Source organism: Perognathus longimembris, chromosome 11, assembly GCF_023159225.1.
Source record: "Perognathus longimembris pacificus isolate PPM17 chromosome 11, ASM2315922v1, whole genome shotgun sequence".
In the NCBI taxonomy this organism is placed as follows: Eukaryota; Metazoa; Chordata; class Mammalia; order Rodentia; family Heteromyidae; genus Perognathus; species Perognathus longimembris.
Genome location: NC_063171.1, coordinates 57,198,447 through 57,220,584, shown reverse-complemented (window position 1 = coordinate 57,220,584; position 22,138 = coordinate 57,198,447). Strand labels below are relative to the sequence as shown.

The following is a 22,138-nucleotide window of genomic DNA, read 5'->3' as shown; positions in this document are numbered from 1 at the left end:
AGTGGCTTCCTCAACTGATTTGTGGTGCCATTGGCATCTAGGAACCATCCGTGGTATCTCATGTTTTCTTCTCTAGTCCACTTAGTGAATCCTTATATGCTTCTGTTTGGGGTTTAGTTCTGTTCCCAGAACTTGACCAATGTGGATTTAGGAATTTTGTGACTTACCTTTGTTCTGGGGCCCTTGGTGTTTCTGAAGCTTAGTTGTTATTCCAATTCCTTGGATGTAGATTGAACAATTTGCCCAAGGAAAAACTAAAAATAAATGCAATAATCTTGGAGGATTTCTGCCAGATTCACCTTTCCTTTAGTGGTGGAATCAGACTCCATCCCTCGGTGGAGTCTCTTAACAGTTCCCCCTCCCCCCAAAAAACCTTCCTAGGACCTCAAGCTCCCTACACGACACAGGTGGAAAGAAGATCTGTAGGGCTATTTTGAATTCATCAGTTTCCAGCTGACAAGACAAAATCTAGTTTTATAATTTGAGGCTGGCAAGTAAAAGGCAAAAGATTGATAATCAAGGTTGTCATCAATAGATATGACTCTTGATCAGTTTTCCAATCATTACCATTAGGAAGTCTTTCAGATTTCACAGCACTGAGAATTAATACTTTCTTCTGTTTTTACTAGCCTGAAAAAGACTGACTTTGGCTGTAGTAACTATACCCATGAGTGGGCTTTTCCTATGTATTAGAGACAGGGTACTGAGAAAGAAAAGAAAGAGAAAGAGAACTCTTTCTAGAGCTTGCTGGCTATTTTTAGTAGCCCAGCTGTACTGTAGCCAGGGCCATTCTTCATTTAACTTTGAGGGTACTTTTCACCATCTCCATAGTTTTCAGCATCTGCTCTAGCTTGCTTGTCACTAATCTGAATTCTCCTGCAGTACTTGGTGATGTATATGTACATGTGTGAGTGTGACTAAATTAAAACATGTTCAAGTGAAATCTTGACCGTAAGTGATTACCACTTTAGCTCTTCTGTGTGACCTGGCCAATCATTAAGACTATAAAGGTTTCCTCCTCCCTTTTATCTTCAAGAATAGTTCTTGTGAGAGAGTTTTACCTGGCTTGATTGCACAGTCTCTCAGCTCCCTTCTCCCAGCCTTAGGGTAGAAAGGGACAAGTTGATGACCGTCTAGCCTCTCTCTACCTCTTGGAGCTCTCTGGGATAATGGCAGCCAGCGATCAAGAAACACTTCAGAGAGCAAGGGAAGGGGTGACACTGTCCAAAAAGAGAAGTACTCATTACCTGACTTGTGCATCACCTTTATAATAACAATGAAAAAATAAAAATTAAAAAAATTCTATGGGGGCTGGGAATATGGCCTAGTGGCAAGAGTGCTTGCCTCCTACACATGAAGCTCTCTGTTCGATTCCCCAGCACCACATATATGGAAAATGGCCAGAAGGGGCGCTGTGGCTCAGGTGGCAGAGTGCTAGCCTTGAGCGGGAAGAAGCCAGGGATGGTGCTCAGGCCCTGAGTCCAAGGCCCAGGACTGGCCAAAAAAAAAAAAAAAAAATTCTATGAAAAAAAAGAAACACATCAGTATCCCAGAACTCCTCACACACTAATGTCTAGTCATTCCGTTTCTGAACCTCTAAGGATAAGCTCTGTCTTGACTTAACAGAAGAGATTAGTTTTGCTTGGTTTCTTACTTTGTGTAAGTGGAATCATAAAATATATATTGTTTGGGGTTTGGTTTTTTTCAACATTATAATTGTGAATTTATTTGTAGTATATCATTCAGATCCTAGGTCTTGCTTTCAACTAGGTCTTGCTTTATAACTAGATCCTAGGTCTTGCTTTATAACTGCTCCAGTTAAGATATAGTTGATTAGAGATGTGCATTAGGTGGTTGAATAGCTAATGCTCTCTGTTCCACAAAGTAAATAATCTCTCTTCCTTTTCCTTGGGACCAAGTATACTCAAGGAATTCTTAAAGTAAAAGAAGCTGGCTGGCAGATCAAAAAAGATTCATTCTCTTTTGGCTGGGTGAGATCTATTCTACTTTCTAGTAATAGGCAAGGAAAGGTTTTGCATACTCCCAAGTTTTCAATCTTTTGTTGAGAATATATTCACATGAAAAATTAGAACAATTAGGTAAGAAATCTGTGGAATGTGCTTGGCTACACTGTCAACAAAGCTGATGCTGAAGCTTCCTGAGGTTTGTTTTCTACTATCAGAGCAGAAGCCTTTCCCAAGTGCTCCTTTTTCATTGGCCTACCTCTTCCATAATCCCTGAGGCCTTGATCTTAAAACCTTGGACTTCTTTATGTGCCCCAATTCCCTAAAATAAAATAAAAAAATCCTTGGGTTCTATAGTCTACAAGATGTCTTCTAAATCCAACACACACACACACACACACACACACACACACACACACACACACACACTTCTGTGATGACAAGGACTTCCTATACTATGGACTTCCTTTGAGTTGTTAGGTAACATTGGGCAAATGTGATAGATCATTTCCAGCCCCAGAGGTAAGGGCAAACAAAAGCAAGGTGTAGGTGTGGACTGGGCTTGCCAAACAGTTGAAGGCAAAAATATTCCGTGAACAATAAAGATTAGCCCTTATTGTTTCAGAAGTATTATCTATAATGACCAGCAACCTAGAAATGTCAAATTGGAATCCAAAACTATAAAATAGGTCTTTGTTTTACCAGTAAATTTGGTTCTAGCACTAGAATGAACATTCATGGTCTTCAGAACTAGCCCACAGAAAAGCTGAAGACAAGTTTCTGGTAGTTTAGATGCAAAACTAGGAGGGAAATGTCAGGCGACAGTGAAGAAACTTTTCAATTAACAACTGATAAGGCAAAGTTACCTTCTTTTATGAGTGGAGCATCAAGATTGGTATAAGCCATGCCCAAGATAGGCATGCCACCAATCTTGTGGCCCTTAATGAAGGGTGAAAGGGTAAAACTTGCAAGAGAAGCAATGGGAATTTACATCAGCATCCTCCAAATAGAGTTCACCCAGTCATGCTCTTGCTCACAGTCCATGGATAATCTGTAGACCCAGTGTGGCAGCCATTCCTGAAAATGGAAGAGCATAAATCTGTCTGCTCCTTTACAACCCCAGGACAAACCTACTGGTATCGGAATCTCACCTGTAAGGTCACCTTAGAGAAAGCTTGCTGATGTCACTGGAGGGGCTTTTACCCATGCCTCTGCCGTGTTCAAAGTAGATCGAGGTGGGAAGTTCTACATTGAGAATGGCAATGTCTGGGGTGTTTACTGATCTGGTCCCTGAAGGCGACTGAAGTCTTGGCTGGAGGGGTGCTATTCCACCATCACCTTGACCTTCAGTGGAAAAACTGGAAAAACCGTCTGTGGGTAGAAGGCTGAGGCCTCCTTGCTCCTGAGGAAGAGTGGAGACAGCAGATCTGTCAGTAGTACTGCTTTGATGATATCAACCTGACCTTTGTCTCGGGCATGTGTTTGTTTTAGGGCCAGGAGTGGGGGCTTCAGCCTGCCCAGCCTTGCGCTCAGCCCTCCTGACTGGGGATGAGACTCAAGGGATCACATGCTCCCAGTTGCTAACTTAGGGCCAGGGCCCCTGTCCTCCCCATAGACTTCGGGTGTATGCATGTTTTCTACTGGGTGAGATCAGAGGATGAGCTCTCTTTTATATGTTTATATGTAAAATACACATAGTTTTTAAAGCATTTTTTAAAAATCCCAGTCATCTGGTTCTAGAATACAGTGTTTCCATCTTCATGGTCTGTTATGAGGCCGTAGGTAGGTATGGTGTACAGGGAAGAGGTTTACCAGATTTCTTACTTTCTTCCATTGACTCTAGAACTTTCCCGGAGTATAGATTTGACCCCACATTTTCTTTTGCCCATGAACCTCTCTAACTTCAATGTTAGGTTATTTCTCCTACCTGATATTGGAGTAAAACCACTAGGAGTTGGAGTGAAATAGAGCAGCATGTTTTTCTCCCCAGAGGCAGAATCTCTAGTAAAAGGGAAACAAAGACTCATTAAATGTGAAAACTGGCCAAAAATCTGGCTAGCAGCTAATTCAGCTAATTTGGGGATGTCAGGATGGCACAATTGGCCCCTCTCTGCTCCGGACTCCCTGAAGGGATGCTCCCCGTTAGCGCTCTGGTTTGTGGTTATGTCTGCTGGGACAGATTTTACATTTTGCATGAAGCCGTGTCGGAGATTCCTGTAGCTAAATATACCATCTGGAGAAAAGTGGCCTCCTGTCCACAGCTTGAAAACAGACCTACTTTGTCTAGGACTCTGGGGAAATTTGAGCCCATTTGCAGCTCATGCCATCTCCTTTCGTGTAATGAAAGCTCCGTCTGTCTGACCCCTGTTGGAACTAAGGTTTGGGCAAATATTATTGCTGCCACCTTCATTTGTTTAATGTGGTGGCTTCACACACGATGAACAAACACTGCCAAGTCTCACTCCCATCTCCATGATGTCCTGAAGAGTCCCACCAAACACAGAAATAATTTTTCCCACTTGATCCATTTAGACAGAAATAAACTTGGATGTGTTGTTTCCCACCTTGCAGTGGACAGTCCTCTTCTTTTCCTGCCTTCACTGAAAGTTCCTCTGTCTTTGCTTTTTCAGCTCACTCTTTCTAGCCTTTGATAGCTGCTCACCCTTGAGCACGGAAGCCAATCAATGGAGGCAGTTCGAAGGTTCTTAACTGCATCCTTGTTTTTATAGTGCTCTGATTACCTGTGCTCCTGTACTGCCTTTAGTAGGCTTTAAAGTTTGTCTGAAATTCAGGTTAAACTGAGAAAGCTAGGCCAGAGTCCCATGGAGCTGAGGTTGTCCATGTGGCCTGTGCATGAAAGTTACTTGGGTAAAGTGGGGAGAAAGAAAGTTACTTGGGATGTTTAAAAAAAAATCTATGTGACTTTGAACAGTTATAAAAAACATGAACTATAAAAGAAAAAAAGACAAACCGGACTTCATCAAAGTCATAGACTTTTGTTCTTGGAAAGACATTGCTAAGAAAATGAACAACAAGCCACAGAAGAGGAGAAAATATTTGCCATACATCTGCCTTAGTCCATTTGGGGCTGCTATTACTGAATAGCCAACACTGAGTAATTTATAAAGAATGGAGGTTTATTTCTTCACAGTTCTAGAGACTGAAAAGTCCAGGGTCAAGGGGCTTCCATCTGGCTTCCATCAATCCTTCTTACTACATCATAATAAGGCAGAGAGCACACCATGAGTGATAGAGGAGAGAAAGAGAACAGTAGCCAAATTCACCCCTTTCTTAAGAACCTATTCCTGAAATAAACAAACCTGCTCCCATGATAATGGCAATAATCCATGCATCTAATTACCTCACAAGGTCCCATCTCTCAATACTATTGCATCAAGGATTCCGTTTCCAACACGTGCACTTCAGGGGGTACATCCAACCACGGCAACATAACATCTGACAGACTTGTATTAGAATGTACAACAAAGAAAAGAACTTTGAGAACTCAACACGAGTGAGACATGCTGTCTCAAATATTTAAAACAGGACTGGGAGGTAGCTCAGTGGCAAAGTGCTTGCCTCAAAAGTACAGAGTTCTGGGTTCGATCCCCAGTACCAAAAAAAAAATATCAAATATTTAAAACATTAAAACAGGCAAAACATTTTGGTAAACATTTCACTGATAATATATAATTGGCCAGCCAGCATATGGAAATATATTCAATATCATTAATCATTGGAGATAAGCAAATTAGAATAAGCTTTATTACAAATGTGCCAAAGTGGTTAAAATTAAAATGACTAATGTTCGTGGGGATGGATGGAATGCTCTCAAGTTTGCCTGGTAAGAGTGTGAATTGGAAGCTCAGGATGATGGTGCAGGACCTGCTCTCCAAGCTCTCAAGAGGCAGAGGGAAGAAGATCTTCAGCTTGAGGCCAGCCCACATGGCAAGACTGTGTATCCAAAAAATCAGTTAATATAAAGTGGTAGGACTGTTTTGGAAATTAGTCTGGCAGTTGCTTATGAAGTTAAATAGGTGCCTACCATCTGATCTAGCAGTTAGTTCCAGGTACTTCTTGATATTTTCCCAAGAAATAAAAGCATATGTCTTCACAAAGACTGTACTAGATGTTCATAACCACTTTTGTGGCAGAACACCTTCTGAATAAGATCACCTTTCTCCCCAAAGATGACATGTCCTAGCCCTTGGGACCTTCAAACATTTACATGGACCTGAAAGACTTTGTAGATAGGATTAATTTGAGGTTCTTGTGATAGGACTTTGTCTAGATGCTAGAGAAGACAAGGACACAGATTCTTCTTGAGAGCCGACCTGCTGAAACCTTGATTGTAGTTCACTGACATTAGTTTTGGGGTTCTGACCTCCAGAACTATTAGAGAATGAATGTATGTTATTTTAAGCCACCAAGTTTGCTGTAATTTGTCACAGCTGCCTTAGGAAACTAATACTTGGTTCATAATAGCTCCGACTGGAAACAACCCAAATATCCATCAACAGATGAATGGAAAAACACATTGTGGTACATCCATATATGCTACTCTGTAATAAAAAGAAATGAAATGTGGATAGATATGATGTAACTCAACTCCAAAAAGCATTATGTTCAGAAGAAAAATAAAGAGCCACGTACAGTGAGCACATACTGCATGTTTCTATGTATGTGAAACTTTAGAAAAGGCAAATCTTATCTATAGCCATGGAAAACAGAGCACTGATTGCTTCAGGCCACGGTGGGGATGAAGAGATGATTTCAAAAAGATATAAAGGAACTTGTAGGATTATGAAAATGTTATGTATGAGGCTGGGAGTACATTTGTCACTTATATGTACACTTAAAATGTATATATTAGGTTGTATGTAAATTATGGCTCAATAAAGTTGCCTTGAAAGATAAGGCTCTACCCTAATGTAATAGGAAGGCAGTCTCTGCTGTAAGACCTGGGGGATTGTTGCCTACAGCCTACAGGATGAAGAACCACCTCTTCAGGTATTGTTTTTCATCTTGAGGAAAGTGAAGAGCTCTGGGTTTCTGAAGTCTAAAGGTCTTGTGTATAGGAGAGCCAGGTCTGCCCTTGCAGCTCACAGTCTCAAAGCAGCCTGGCTAGTTTCCCTAGGCATCCATCGCACTGTGTTTACTGAGTTGTTCTTGAAGGGGGATGGAGGGGAGTGAAGGAGAAATCTGGCTTCCTTCACATATAGGAAGCAAAGACTGCAGGTAGAGTACTGAAGATGGAACTTGAAGCCCCATTCAGACTTTTGCCCACCACTCTGAGATGGTTAAACAGATCCTTTCACCATTAGTAACCAGTGACCTGAGAATTGCCAGTCACATTTCCTTTGCCACCAAGGAAATGGCAGTTTAAAGGAGCGGGAAGGAGAGTTAAAATTAAAAGCAGTGATGCTACCTGTTTATCCCCTTTTGAGTGTAGTAGGCTTTGCATTGGAGTCTTTGAGTCCAGCTGCTGGGCATATGTGCAGAGAGGGGATGATGTCATGAGAAGGCCTATCCTGTGGTGTCACTGTCACCAAGAAGAGAACTGAGCCACAGAGCTAGCATATTAGTAAAGCTCAGTGTCTCCCGTGGGCACACTTGACCCACTGTATCCACAGGTTCTACGTTACGGAATCAGTCAATGACACATAAAAAATACTGGGAGAGGGCTGGGGATATAGCCTAGTGGCAAGAGTGCCTGCCTCGTATACACGAGGCCCTAGGTTCGATTCCCCAGCACCACATATACAGAAAACGGCCAGAAGCGGCGCTGTGGCTCAAGTGGCGGAGTGCTAGCCTTGAGCGGGAAGAAGCCAGGGACAGTGCTCAGGCCCTGAGTCCAAGACCCAGGACTGGCCAAAAAAAAAAAAAAAAAAATACTGGGAGAAATTTGCATCTGTACTGTACATGAATATATGTTTCTCATGTTATTATTTCCTACACAACATAATATGATCAGTTTTTACACAACAATTACATTGTATTTGACACTATAAAGATCCAGAGATAGCTGTATATGGGAGGATATGTATAGATTGTATACAGATGCTTTTCTGTTTTATGTAAGAGAATTTACCATCTTTGGATTTTGGTGTCCCCTGGGATCTGTAAGCAATTCCTCATGGACACTGGGGAATAACTATTCTGTTGATTGGACTGGACGAAGGAGAAATAACAGTTTTCCAAAGAAAACTAACCTGGAGATGTCACTGGGTGAGCCCGGATACATGTTCAGCCCTCCGTCTCTTTCCTATCCACCACAGCCTCTTCCTTCCCTGAACTCAGTACCTGGGACTGCTTGAATCGCCTCTGCCTTTCAACGTTGCTAGCAGCATTGCCCGTTGCTTTGCAGGCAGCTGTTCCACTTGTCCACTTTATCTTGTTGGTAGCAAAAATATCTGTTCTGATTAATTGAGCTTTATTCTCCCATATCTGATGAAGAGATCATCTTTGGAGGAAAGAATGGGACGTGAAGCTGAGCTTATTTGAGTAGGGGATGGAAAGCTGCCAGCTACTTCAAAGGTATGTCTGCTGATAAAAGGTGTCAGGTTTGCTGCCAAAGCCAACACAGAGGGGAGCTTGCAGCTAGTGCTGATCATGGTGTTCGCTTTGGTGTCTGTGACACTGGGTCAGCCGCATCTCCTGCTCTCCCAGGAGGCTTTTCCCTGGGTGGTCGGGGCTGTTTTTGGACTTCGGAAGATGTATCTCAAAGGGAAAGTGTGCATCAAAGATGTCCACAGTCTTCTGCTTAGGTTTTAGTGTATATATGTTTGCCTTTTTGGTGTTTTTGGCTCTTAGATGTCTCGGTGCTTTGTCTGAAAGAGCTCAAGGTGCTAGGTTTTGCGCGTTCAAGATAGGGCAGTAATGTGATTTTTGTAAACCAAAGGATGAATAAGAAGGCTAATGAAAAACAAACAAAGAAATATAGGAGAAGTGCAGCAGACAGAAAACAAGGATCTAAACACAACCTTGTAATGTGTATACTAGCCTGAATTAGAAAATCATACAGTTAGTAAGCACACTGGTGAATACTGCAAATACACAATTATGCTAAGTGTTGAAGGAAGATTTTCCCCCAGGAAGCTGTCAGTCCACTTAGATCTTCTCAAACTTTCTGTGGGAGGATAAGAATAATACTATTAAAAACTTTATTATACCACCCAGTGTAGTTTCAGTGTAGTTGGCCCTTAATGTATATTTTGTTCTAATACTTTCATGAATTTTTCAAGCTTGTCCCCCATTTTTTGGTTGAAGTCTTTACAGTTAAAGGACACATATTATAAAACATACAGCTCAGTGAATTTTTATAAACTGCCTGTTTTTAGTTATTAACCCTTTAAGGGTAGCCATTGTGCTGATTCTTAGCACAATATAGAAGTTTTTGTATGTTCCTGACTTTCTTTTTCTTTACTGTAAGTGGAATCTTGTACTTTCAATAAGTTAAGTCGTTGTGGGGTTTTTTTGGTCTCTTGGCCTTGTCCTTTGCTCTTTCCATGTTTACCAATTTCTTATATTCATTGGCAGTTGTAGGTGATCCTATATAGACTGTTGCTTATTGTCTTCAGAAGGATGTTAAATTTTGTTCTAGGAGGTAATTAAGTGAGGGATGTTCACTTTGAACTTGTGGGTATGTGGTTTTCTGCCTTGCAACAGTAGGTACCTATGTCCCAGAACATAATATAATTAAAGCTTGGTCTTTCTTGGGTTTCCATGGAAAGTTCAAGATGCTTATCTAACTTGGTAGATTTTCAACTCCAAATTCAGTCTCCTGTGCAGTGGGTAGCACCTAAGATAAGACAGTCACCTATCCCAGTTTGCCTGGGGTTGAGGCTTCCAGGGGAAGCAGGAGGCTTTCAGTATTAGCCAGTCTGTTGAAAACATTTGGGTAACTTCTGGCTTAAGACTCTTTATGTATATAATGCCGCTCTGATCACTGTGTTAGAAAGTTACTTCTTTCTAATGTATATGTATATAGAGAAGCTAAAATTCACACTGGTACTCTTGTAAGAACAAGAAGAGGTAATACAGAAATTTGAATGCTCATGCTCTTTCCAGTATGTCACCCTGCCACCTGGTGTTTTCGCATGCAGCAGTGGTGTCTGTAGAAAATACCTGTCACTAAGTCACGTTGTTGGACCTGATCGCAATACTGGCATTCAGAGTAGTGAATTCAAAATCAGCTCTGTTGCTCACTCTAGACCTTTCCTATTTCCTGTCTCCCACTCCCTTTCTGCCCTTCCCTTTCTCTTTTCTCCCTCCTTTCTCTCTAATCTTATGAATGATTTACATTTTTATAGTACATGTACATGGTAGAAAATACAGAAAGAAAAATCCAACTTAAAATTATCTTATAGGTCATTCTTACCCTAGAGATGACTCAGTTTCAGTTGATTAAAGCGTAACCTGTTTCTAAGAGACATTCCTATCACCTTCACTTAAAAACAAACAAAGAGAGCTATAGAGTATTGTGGAGGCTAGGAGCAGTAGTACACATCCCCCATCCTAGCAATAAGGAGGCCAGCATGGAAAGGATTAGAGTTCTAGGCCAATGTGAGCAAAAATGTTCAAGAAACCCATCTCAACAGAAAGGGTGGGTGTGATATTTTCCAATATCTATCTTCCTAGCTGGGAAGGCTAAACAGGAAGATTTTCATCCAGGCCACTGTAGTTAAAAACCAAGATCCTTTTTTATAAATAACCAGAGCAAAGAGAGCTAGAGGCTTGGCTCAAGTAGTAGAGTGCCTGTCTAGAAAGCATGAAGCCCTGTGTTCAAACCCCACTACCAAAAACAAAACAAAACAAAACAAAACCCAAATATATTCATTTTTAATGAATGTTCAAAATATTGTAATGACTATGTTCATTTTTAATATGTTCTAGTTAAGAAAGGTCACTTTCATGTTTCGGTAAATTTTCATCTCATCCAGTACCTACCCCATGTAGACATCTCTCTCATTTTGCACAAAATGTTCTTCATAATTGGTTTGTCCGAGACAATGGATGCTAGCTTTATAAGTCCTTTAGTCCACTGCTGGGTTTTTCTTTGTTTGTTCACTGCTTTTTGTAACGATACTGATTTGTTGAAGAGACTAGACCAGTTTGTCTTCTAAAGTGTAGCTTTGTTTGGTTTCTTAGGCTTGGTATTGCTTAACTTCCATGTGTCCCCTGTATTTCCTGCAAATTGGAAGCCAGTCCTACAGGCCCAGATGGGTTCTAGTTATATGTTTCTGATTGAGAATGCCTACTGTTGATGATATCAGGTATTTCATGTGCATCACACCAGGAAACACATATTTCCTAACCGACAAATAGGGATGCTGTCACTGACCTGCGCAGAACAGTCAATATCAACCCTAGTGTGATTTTTTACTTAAGATAAGAGAAACATTTTTTTTCACATGAAACAAAAGTTGATAGGTGTTATGCAGAATGCCACCATACATACTGTGGTAGTTCAGTCATTCATCTGATAATTGAAACAGAAATTCATGATTCAAGACAACTTCCTTTACCATCTCTCTAGGGTTTGCAACCACACTAAAAAAGGGTAAATATCTATTTTAATAACTCATACTAAATAAGTGCTGACCATGCTCAGGGACTATGCTAAGTACTTTTCATGTGTTCGCATATGCCACAGCAACCCTTTGAGTTGAGTCCTGGTTTTTTCATCCCATTCACAGATAAGAGCCTGGGCAGAAGGTTAATAAGCATCTCATTCAAGATTGTTCAGCTGGTTGATGAGGGAACTGAGATTGTAGCCTGGCCAGGCAGCTTCCTCTGAATCATCTCTCCACACCACTGTGCTCTGCTACCTGCATGCAAGAAGGTGGCCGTTACACTGGGAAACCGCAGAGCCAGTACCTGTGCAAAGAAGTGTAATGGCTTATGAATTCTTAGCCATACATATCCATGCTTCTGTCAGGCCAATGTTTCTATTGTGTGGCTCTGATTCTGCTTCTTGCTCAATGTGTTCTGAGCAAGGCCGCGCCAGTGATTTCCACTCCCTTCTTGCAGGATTGGCTTCTTTTGATTCTCCAGTTTATCTTTGTCAAGAATTATCCTTTGGGCTGGGGATATAGTCTAGTGGCAAGAGCACTTGCCTCGTATACATGAAGTCCTGGGTTCGATTCCCCAGCACCACATATACAGAAAATGGCCAGAAGTGGCGCTGTGACTCAAGTGGCAGAGTGCTAGCCTTGAGCAAAAAGAAGCCAGGGACAGGCCCTGAGTCCAAGGCTCAGGACTGGCAAAAAAAAAAAGAATTATCCTTTGAATTTTTTTCCCTGCCTGTCTGAGCATGATTTTTATTTTAAAATGAGAACAAAATTTAAATGTTTCTTCCTCAAAGATAGTATCTTCAGTCTCCAGGTTTTCTATTTTCATCTTCTTTTCTTATAAAACTGAACTTTTTCTAATCTTGTTTTTCTACTAGATCCAACCTTTGCTTCTCATTTGAGCCCTTGGGGTTGATTGATTTTCTTATCTTTATCTTTTTCTCCCTGTGCCCCACAAATTATAGGAGTCTATATTCAGCATCTACTTAAAGTGAAGTTAGTAGTTATTGGTTAATTTTTAATTGTCTGTGCTAAAATTCTGGCTTTGAAAGACCTTATATTCTTTTCCTTTCATTTGAGAGAACACAAACGTGGTAGCCTAGAATTGTTTCAGCTATGAGACTACAACATAATTTTTTCAAAACATTGTGAAGAAAAGAAAAAGGAAATAATTTACAGTAATTTTATAAACATTTTAGGGTGCTTCATTTCATTTTTTTTCTATGTACATTTTAAAGAAAATGAAATTGTATGTGTAATAAATTTTGCTATCATTTAACCTTTTTTTTTTTTTTTTTGCCAGTCCTGGGCTTTGGACTCAGGGCCTGAGCACTGTCCCTGGCTTGTTTTTGCTCAAGGCTAGCATTCTGCCACTTGAGCCACAGCGCCCCTTCTGGCCATTTTCTGTATATGTGGTGCTGGGGAATTGAACCTACGACCTCCTGTATATGAGGCGAGCACTCTTGCCACTAGGCCATATCCCCAGCCCATCATTTAACCTTTTAATAAGCATTTTTCCATGTCATAATATCTTAAAAACCCATTTTTTACATGGCTAATGATATGTTTTAATACAGAAAGCATTGCTTTTTATGACTGTTCAGATACAGAACCTTATTTCCACATTATCCCCTAGCTTAGTCATGCATCTTTGTCTTTCTTGACTCGAATCTGCCTTGGATCATGTGCCTTTACATCTAGAAGCCATCCAAAAATCTTCTTGATAGCTTTCTTGTGACTCACTTGTTTATATGGTGACTTCACAGATGGCCTCTGCCCTCGTTTGGCAGTATGCTACTACTTAATATGCGACAAGGGAAAAAGTTTCTCCTATATCTTTCTTCTTCTTCTGTCTTCCCCGTTGTCTTTGAACGTAGCTAGAAATTCAAATCTCAGAGCTGACCCTGAGCCTAGGTCCTAGCTAGCTCAATACAGTTCTTTCACTATGCTCTGGGTCAGTTTCCTCATCTTTACACGGAAGAAAATTACTCATATCCTTCCACTTCCTGCCTAGACTGTCATAAGAAATCAGTAAAACCTGGGAGGAAATTGCTCTGTAAAACTGTTAAGCCAGGTGGCATCTGATTCTGTTCCTGTGGAAATGTGTGTGCCTGTACCCTCTCTCAGCTGGAATAGTCTTTGCATCTCTAAGCTAATCTTTTTTAGCAGTGTGTTATCACATAGGGTAAGAAAAAAAAATACAGACAAACTGGGAGATCAGCCTCCAGCTTTAATCATCTCATCTCCAAAGCCAAGATAATCCAAAGCCTTCTGCCCACATAAGCATCCATCCTTTCCTGTTCCTGCCCTGCCTCTTCCCATGACCTTGTTTTCCTATTGATATTCATTTTGAGGGTGAAGAGGTTATTTTTTTTAAAGCATTTTTCTTTTTCTTTTTGTTACTCTATGAGTCATTGGCCTTTCTGGGCCTTTGAGTTCTCAGGCAAGGAAAATTGCATAGTCTACCTGACCCTTCATTCAAGAGCTCCTTAAAAAATACTTTATTTAAATACAGAGCACAAGTAACTACTACCAGTTCATTCAGTTCAGTTTAATAGTATTACTTGACTGTCTGTAATTGCTCAATATCCAGTTTGGCACTATAAAAGGGTTGTAGAACAAGTTGAAAACATGGTTCAAGATCTTAGATTCCTTACATCTCAGTTAGGTAGTCGGGCCACAGACTCCTTAAGTCAGTTACAACTTATGATAGGCAGTTTAATGAGTGGGATAGATCATGAGTTGTCTATGGAGCTTGGAAAAGAAGCAGATTCATGAGAGGTGAGTCAGGCTCCTCATAGAGGGGAAAGAATTGGGCTAATGTTCTCTTAATTACCTGTGGCCAGGATTCTCAATTATCCATCTATTTCTTATCTTATGGAAATAAGCATTGAGTGTTTCCAAATCATTGGATACCAGCTTCCTTTCCTGCTGCCTTGTCCCCATTAGCGATGCCACCCATGAGACCAATCTGACTTCACAGAGGCTGCCGTTGGGGAGCAATGTGGGAACTGCTTGGAAAGAGCTTGGAGCCTAAGTGCCTAAGTGCTCTGAATGTCACTTAGGGAGTGTGATCATCAAAGACTCATTGGCCATGTTTAGCTAGGACAATGGAATCTGCTACAGTAATTGAAAGTGACAATGGAAACTAGTTCTTCCATATTGGCAAGGGGAACTGAAAGAATGAGATTTACTGTGAGACAAAGCAAGACACTCTAGACAGAGCTTGACAGGAGATGGGAGTATGTAAATGCTAGAGAGGAATGGAAATTCACTTAGTCATTCAACAAGTATTTATAGTGTACCACCTATTTTCCAGGTACTGGATTAGGCACTGGAGTAAAGCATCTAACAAATAACTTTTTTTTTTCTTTTTGCAGTACTAAGGTTTAAACTCAGGGCCTCATGCTTGCTAAGTAGGTGAACCACTACTTGAGCCACACTCCTAGCTTCAAGCAACTGACAAAAGTCCTTGCCTGCTTGGAGCTTGTATTCTGGTAGGAGAAACAGACACTGTAGAAATAAATTAGAAAATACATGTCCTATGATGATGAAATAAGATGGGGCAAAGAGGATAGTGGTGCTAAGAATCTTGTCATTTTTTTTTCTATTGGGAGGTCAGAGAAGGTATTAATGCAAAATAAGCATTTGAACTGGTCTTCAAGGAGATGGTTATTAATTCTTTGAAGAGAGTGTTTCAGGCAGGGAAAACAATGAAGGCCAAAGTCTATGAGAGGGGAATGTGCTTATCTGGTTAGAGATACAGTAAAGAGTATGGGTGCTGGGTAGGCAAGAGGAAGAATGGTAGGGGAGTTGGGGACTGGGGCAGGCTGAAACAGCAAAAGTCTTGGGTACTATTATAGACAAACATTGGAACAAAGAATGACACAGTCTGGGCTCAAGTTAAAATGAGTCTTCTGGCTTCTGTGTTAAGACTGAAGGAGAAGCAAGGTGAAAGCAGAAAGGGAGGAACAGTGAAGGAAGTCTCTGTGAGTAATTCAGGCAAGAGATGATAATGGATTGGAACCAGGAGGTGGCTGTGGAAAGCACATTCTAGATGAATTTTGAAGACAGAGCTAATAGAATATGCTGCTGACTTGAATGTGCCACATGAGAAAAGGCAGTCAAAGATAATCCCCAGCATCTTGTCCTGAACAATTTTAAGTTGGACTTGCCATGTATTAAGGAAGTAGGTAGGGAAGCCATTGATTATAATCCAGTAGTCAGTGAAGACCGGGAGAGCTAAGGAAAGAGACCTGCCTTTGTTCATTTAGGACAGGATCAAACCTTAGGTCTTCTAAGTTCACTTGTAGACATAGTGAAAGGGGGTATTAGTGAGGAGAAGAGCTGGAAGGGAGGCTTGAAAATTAATTACATACAAGTAAAAGGTGAAGCCAGAAAATAGATATTCAGACTATAGGGCAGTTGAAGCCTGGAGAGATTCTGAAGAGCGAGTAAAGAGGAAAGAACAAATTAAAATGGACAAAAGGCTCAAAGCAAATTATGTGCATGTCTTAAAATGGAATAATGAAGCACATAAAAATTTTAAGTGGATGTGTGGATAAGAAAGTAATAGAGTGCATGGAGAATATGCTTGAAATATATGCATTGATGGAAATATCACAATAAACTCAATGTACAACTAAGAAAAATAAATGAATGAATGGAACATAAGGCAAATGCAAATAATCTGTCTCATGGAACTGAAGTGAGAAGATTGCTCACGGATGAAAACTATCGAGACTGGGAAGAATGGTACTCAAGAAAATGCCATTCGACTGGGTTTGGAAACTGTGGTCACCTGACAAACCTCTGAAATTTTGAGCATCCTTTTGTTTTTTGCTTTTTCAGCTAATATAAGATGGAATATAATAGGGTAAGCATGAGATAGTTTTTGAAAAAATTCTCTTCCAACCTAGCATTACCTTCTTCTGAGCCTTAAACAAGAATTTCACCTTTGCAGATAGCCGCCAGTGCCCAGGTGGAAACTGAAGAGGAGGAAGTATACTCCTGGAGATCACATGAGGATAGCACTGGCAAAAGATAGGAAACTGCTTTGGAAGAGAAATGTTACACAAAAATGAAAATACCCTTTCCTAGTTGACTGTAAGCTTTTAGCTTTAAAAAAATCTGATAAACTGGTACTGATGGCTGATGCTTGTAATCCTAGCTACTTGGGAGGCTGAGATTGGGATGTTATAAAGATAGGGATGTTGTAAGTATGAAGTCAGCCTGCTCCCCCCCCCCCCCAAAAAAAAACAAATTTAAAAAATCAGTATCTGAGTAGCAGTGGTGTATGCCTGTCATCCTAATTACTTGAGAGGCTGAGAGTTAGAGGGTCATACTTCCAGACCTGGACAGTAATAGTCCAGAAGACTCTGTCTTGAGGGAAGAAGTAAGCATCACAGTGCAGGTGTGTGCCCTTGCAGGAAGAGAGACTCTATCTTAATGAGCACAGAAAAGAACTGGAGGTAAGGGTCATTGATAGGGCCTGCCTAGTAAGCATAAGGCCCTAAATCCAAATGTCATAATGTCAAATGTCATAAACCTTTCATATTAGCTGGGCACACTGGTGGCTCATGCCTGTAATCCTAGCTAATTTAGGAGGCTGAGATCTGAGAATTGTGGTTCTAAGCCACTCTGAGCTGAAGAGTCCCCAGAGACATTTCTCTAGTTAACTAACTACCAGAAAACCAGAAGTGGCACTATGGCTTAAGGTGGTAGAGAGGTAGCCTTGAATGAAAAAGCTCAGGGATGGCACTCAGGCCCTGAGTTCAAGACCTATGACTGACCAAAAAAAAAAAAAAAAGAAGAAGAAGAAGAAGAAAAAGGAAGGAAGGGAAAGAAAAAAACAACACCATTTACATTAGTTATCTGTTAAATGAAAAATATTGACCAATGGACTCTATTCTTTGAAACAAAATAGTTCCGTGTCACTTTGATTAAATATTGCTTCTTCTATCAATTCCTGCCTGAGTTTTTAAAATGTAATTTTATAGTCACTGTTACTCAGCCACAAGAGTCATCATTTTTGTAATCATTTTTAGCCCTGACCCCAAGGCCTTAGAGGACTTGCGACACCTGTAGGGCAGCATCAGTTCTTCTTATGAAACAGGTGAGGTTTTCCTTCCTGAGTTTTGAGCAGTTTCAGAGCTGTAGGCTGAAGCCCAGTAGAGTTTAATTTTGTCCTTGTCCTTCACATCACAGTATAGGAAGAATGGGAATGAAAATTAATTGAACCTGCCAGCATTATTAAAGTTATGAGTGCATATCCCCTCTTGGGCCAGGCTGATTAAAAAGGGTGTTGTCATCAGAGCACATGATTTTTTGACACTTTGGAAGTGCTTCCTCCTCCAGTTAGTCCTAAGGATGTGATATGAGCTTGTTGCCTCTGGCCTGATACCACAAAGCTCGAGGCTATGCAGTCTCTACCTCCTCCTCCTACCCACCTGGGAGGAACGCTAGCTAGCTCCTGCTCTTTCTGGGCAGGAGATCCCTTAGGTGGTAGATCCTTTCGGTGGGAAATCAGGCCTGCACGTTTCTCCCAAGATGCTAATGTGTTAGGCTTGGAGTCATACCTTTTTCAAACTCAGCCTGAATGAAGTAAATAATTGAAATGCTGCTCCCTGGTGATTCAGTTTGTTTTTAGCAGTTGTTTATTAAATGCATTTCCCGAGCACTACCCCAAGTCTAGCTGGTTTGGCCTGCTGGCAAGTAGGTATCTAAGAAATATCCTGATCCAAGAATGCAGATCTTATCCCAACCCATAACTGGGACAGTGAGACTCGGCTTTGTAACCTGTCTAGGACTTGGTTTTCTAACCTGTGAAACAGGATTTGGGTTAATCTTCCAAAGCCTCTTCCTTGAAATTCTCTTCCCTTCCATGTTTGTAAATTAAAAAAAAAAAAATGGTGTTCTGATTCTCTCTTCTGACACAAATCACTGAATATAGTATTGCTGTCACTCCCATTTTTCAGTTTAAGATATATAATTTAGTATTTTAAAATAAGAATTATGAAATTTCTGAAAAAGTGTACAGCTGACTGAAATAAAAACACTTGGGATAAATTTGGTGGGAGAGATTGAAATCTCTAAAAGATGAACATTTTTGTCTCCTAATTTTATCAATTGAAATGCCTGTCTTTTCCTAAAAATTGCTCACTCTGTCCAGTTACAAAATGCTTGTTTTAAAGTGAAATCTATATATTGACTTTCTTATCAGTCATCTTACTGTACAATCAAAATTAGAGTGCTTTGGTTTGAAGGAGGGGAGCATAGTGATTCCTGGGGGAAGAAACAGCATATTCGGGGGGGCGTGGGGGTGGTAGTAAAGAGTATTCCAGAACTATAGGTAGTAGAGTGAGGACAACTGAGCCTAGGGCCCTCACAGGGAAATAAATGAGGTAGGTAAGGCCTTGCCACACTTTATACTTTGAAGCCAGTGAAGTTGAAACCTCTATAATGTTATAATTTTTTTGTTTGAAGTAATTTGAAACTTAAAGATTTCAAAAATAGTCCCCAAACCCCTAGGTACCTTTAACTCAAATTCTCTAAATGTTAAAATCTGATACAGCATAGTACAAACGTGACACAATACTATTAACCCACTAGCCATACTCAAAGGGCACTAACGCCACTCATGACCAATTTCTGGGTGAAGGTGCAGATCGTGTCCGGATCAGGATCTCACGTTATGTTCAAGTAAACTATCTTCTTAGTCTCCTCTTATGTCTGACAGTCGCTATCTTCTTTTGTCTTTCATGATTTTGACATTTTTGATATGCTGGTCAATTATTTAATAGTTTATCCCCCAATTTTGATTTGTCTGATAAATCCTTGTGATTAGAGTTAAGTGCAGCAGTATTGGGCAAACTTCATGGAAGTGATGTGAATTTTCTCAGTACATTATTGCAGAGACACTGGCTAGGGCTTCAGCCTATTGGTGATTAAATAAATTTTCATTGTTTGTTTAGGGTAGGCATCTCCAAGGTTTCTTTACTATGAAGTTGCTACTTTTCCCCCTCTCATTTTAATAAGTATCTTGTGAAGATACTTAGAGACTATGTAAATGTCTTTCTTCTCTTCATCCTTTGCCAAGTAATTTTAGGAATCTAAAGATACTTCTTAATTGAAACTTGAAATAGGCCTTACCAAGAAAGAGCCTATGACAGATTTGCCCCGAGGAAGGTTACTGGGATGCTAAAGTATGAGAGATATTAGAAAGGTGTAAGCGAAGTTTTTGTTCAGCTCACTGAAGAGAGATCTTTAAGAGACATTCAGCTCTATTCTGAATCAGAAAGAGCAGAGTGTAGATTTTGTGCTATAGATTTAAATGTTGGAAAACAATCTGAGACAGGAAGAAAAACCCTTTTCTCTAGATTAGCAAGTATCTATGTGATCTCTGGAGAGCAGCTGACTTGTTCACACTTAAAGGTTGCAGAAACGGTACAGAAATTCCCATGTGCCCTTAGTTTAGAATCTCCAAATGTTTAAATCTCATAGAACATGGTACAGTGGTCCAAATCAGGCAATTAACATGATGCAGTATTATTAATCGGCTAATCTTATTCAAAGGACACATACTTTATTCACAGCCAATTTCTGGGTTACAGTCTGGTTTAAGTTTATTAAGTGATGTTTTGCAAGGTGGTGTTTCTCCTTTTGGATATCTCTTGGACCAAATTCCTGTCGTTCAGTTCTAAAGCTGCCTGTAATTTCCATGAGAAATGTGTTCACCATTTGGTTATAGGATATGATCAAATGAGCGGATGTTCTCCATAGCCCAGAGACTACTTCCATTGGCCCTTTTCCCAAATTACTTCCACTCTCTTGCTTAGTTCAGAATGAGTGCTAACACAAAACCTGGATCTGTGTGCCATGCTTTTATGGTTCAACAGTATTAGGGAAAGGAAGCATTTTGTATTGGCTTTTGAGAGAAAGAGAGAAATAAGTAAGCCAGCAAAAAGAAAGAGGCAAAGAGGGGAACATGTAATTTAGTTCTTACCTTAAGCAGCAGCTTGGGGAAGATGGTTGCTTACTTGAGATGCTAGGCTTTTACAGTGTAGCTTTGCAAGGGAGCTGGAACCTGAGTGCACACATGCTTGAACTTAAACCCTGGCTGGGTACTTGAGCTTTTTTGCTTAAGGCTGATCCTCTACTGTTTAAGCCGCATCTCCTTTTTTTTTTTTTTTGCCAGTCCTGGGGCTTGAACTCAGGGCCTGAGCACTGTCCCTGGCTTCTTTTTGCTCAAGGCTAGCACTCTGCCACTTGAACCACAGCACCACTTCTGGCCGTTTTCTATATATGTGGTGCTAGGGAATCGAACCCAGGGCTTCATGTATACAAGGTAAGCACTCTTGCCACTAGACCACATTCCCAGCCCTTAAGCCGCATCTCTACTTCCACCTTTTGGTAGTTAATTGGAGATAAGAGTCTCACAGACTTTGCTGCCCATGCTGTCATTGACCTGTGATCCTCAGATCTCAGCCTTGTGAGTAGCTAGGATTACAGGCATGAGCTACTGGCACCAGGCTTATCTCAGTTTTTGATAACTGGAAGTTTGAGTTTATAGACCTAGTTGTGGGGATTGTTCCTAAACCTAAGGTTGATGGTCTACCTGGGTCAGGCAGGAAAGAAAGGAAGAGGAGTCGTTAAGCTCTTTACTGTAAAAGCTTTAGAGGGCTTATATTTATACTCTGTTACATTCTGAAATCTAGCTGGGTTTCTAGAAAATTCCTGGCATATATTTCTCTCACTGCTATATGAATGGCAGGCAAATGATGGAGTGAATGTGTTGCCTGTCTCAGGCTGGAGGTCATGTCAGTTGGATCTGTGTCTGGGAAAGGAATTTCAACACATTCAGATCAGCTCTTCACGTAGATTTTGTGTGTGTTCCCCAAGTCTGTGTCAAGCCTTCCTTGAACACCTTTGGTTCCTTCTGGCCCCAGAGACTCATACTATAGAGGTTTGAATTGCTGTCCACAAGTCCACTGAGGAAAGTGGTGAAGAGCAGCAAAGCCCCTTTTAGGAGAGGCTACGGCATAGGGAAAGGTATATCAGGCCAAGAGTCAGGTAGCCTACGAGGGACCTAGGGCTTCAGATGGACTTTGTTATTGGCTTAATTCTCTGTCCCAATCTTGACATTCTTTTGTGTGTATTGACTGTATTCTAGGGAAACATTTAAGGAAATCAAGGCTGAACTAATATTCGGTTTTGGGTAAGACAATTGAAGTTGTCGTATTTTGCAAAATTATAAGTGAGTAGAATGGAGACCAAAGGAAGAAACAGGCATAGTGTGACAAGCTGACTTTTCTTGTTCTGCATTCTGCAAACATTAATGATGAACTAGGGATGGGGGGGGGGGTTGCGGTAAAGGGGAGAAGGGGAAAGGGAAAAAGAAAAGAAGCCAGGTGCCCATGGCTCATGTCTATGATCCTAGCTACTCAGGAGATCCATAAAATCATGGTTCAAGGCTAGCCCAGAAAGAAAAGTTCATGAAAGTCCATCTCAAAGTAGCCAGCAAAAAGCAGGACTAGAGGCATGGATAAATGATAGAGAGCTACTGAGTCTTTGCGGTTTTGTTTTGGAAAAAGGTAATTTTTT

General features: G+C 40.7%; 1 protein-coding gene across 3 annotated transcripts in view; it reads left to right on the top strand.

Moving 5' to 3' along the window:
• The window catches only part of Srgap2 (SLIT-ROBO Rho GTPase activating protein 2), a 239,592-nt gene that overhangs the window by 126,919 nt on the left and 90,535 nt on the right, over nt 1-22,138 (top strand). The gene's annotated exons all lie outside the window — the stretch shown is intronic.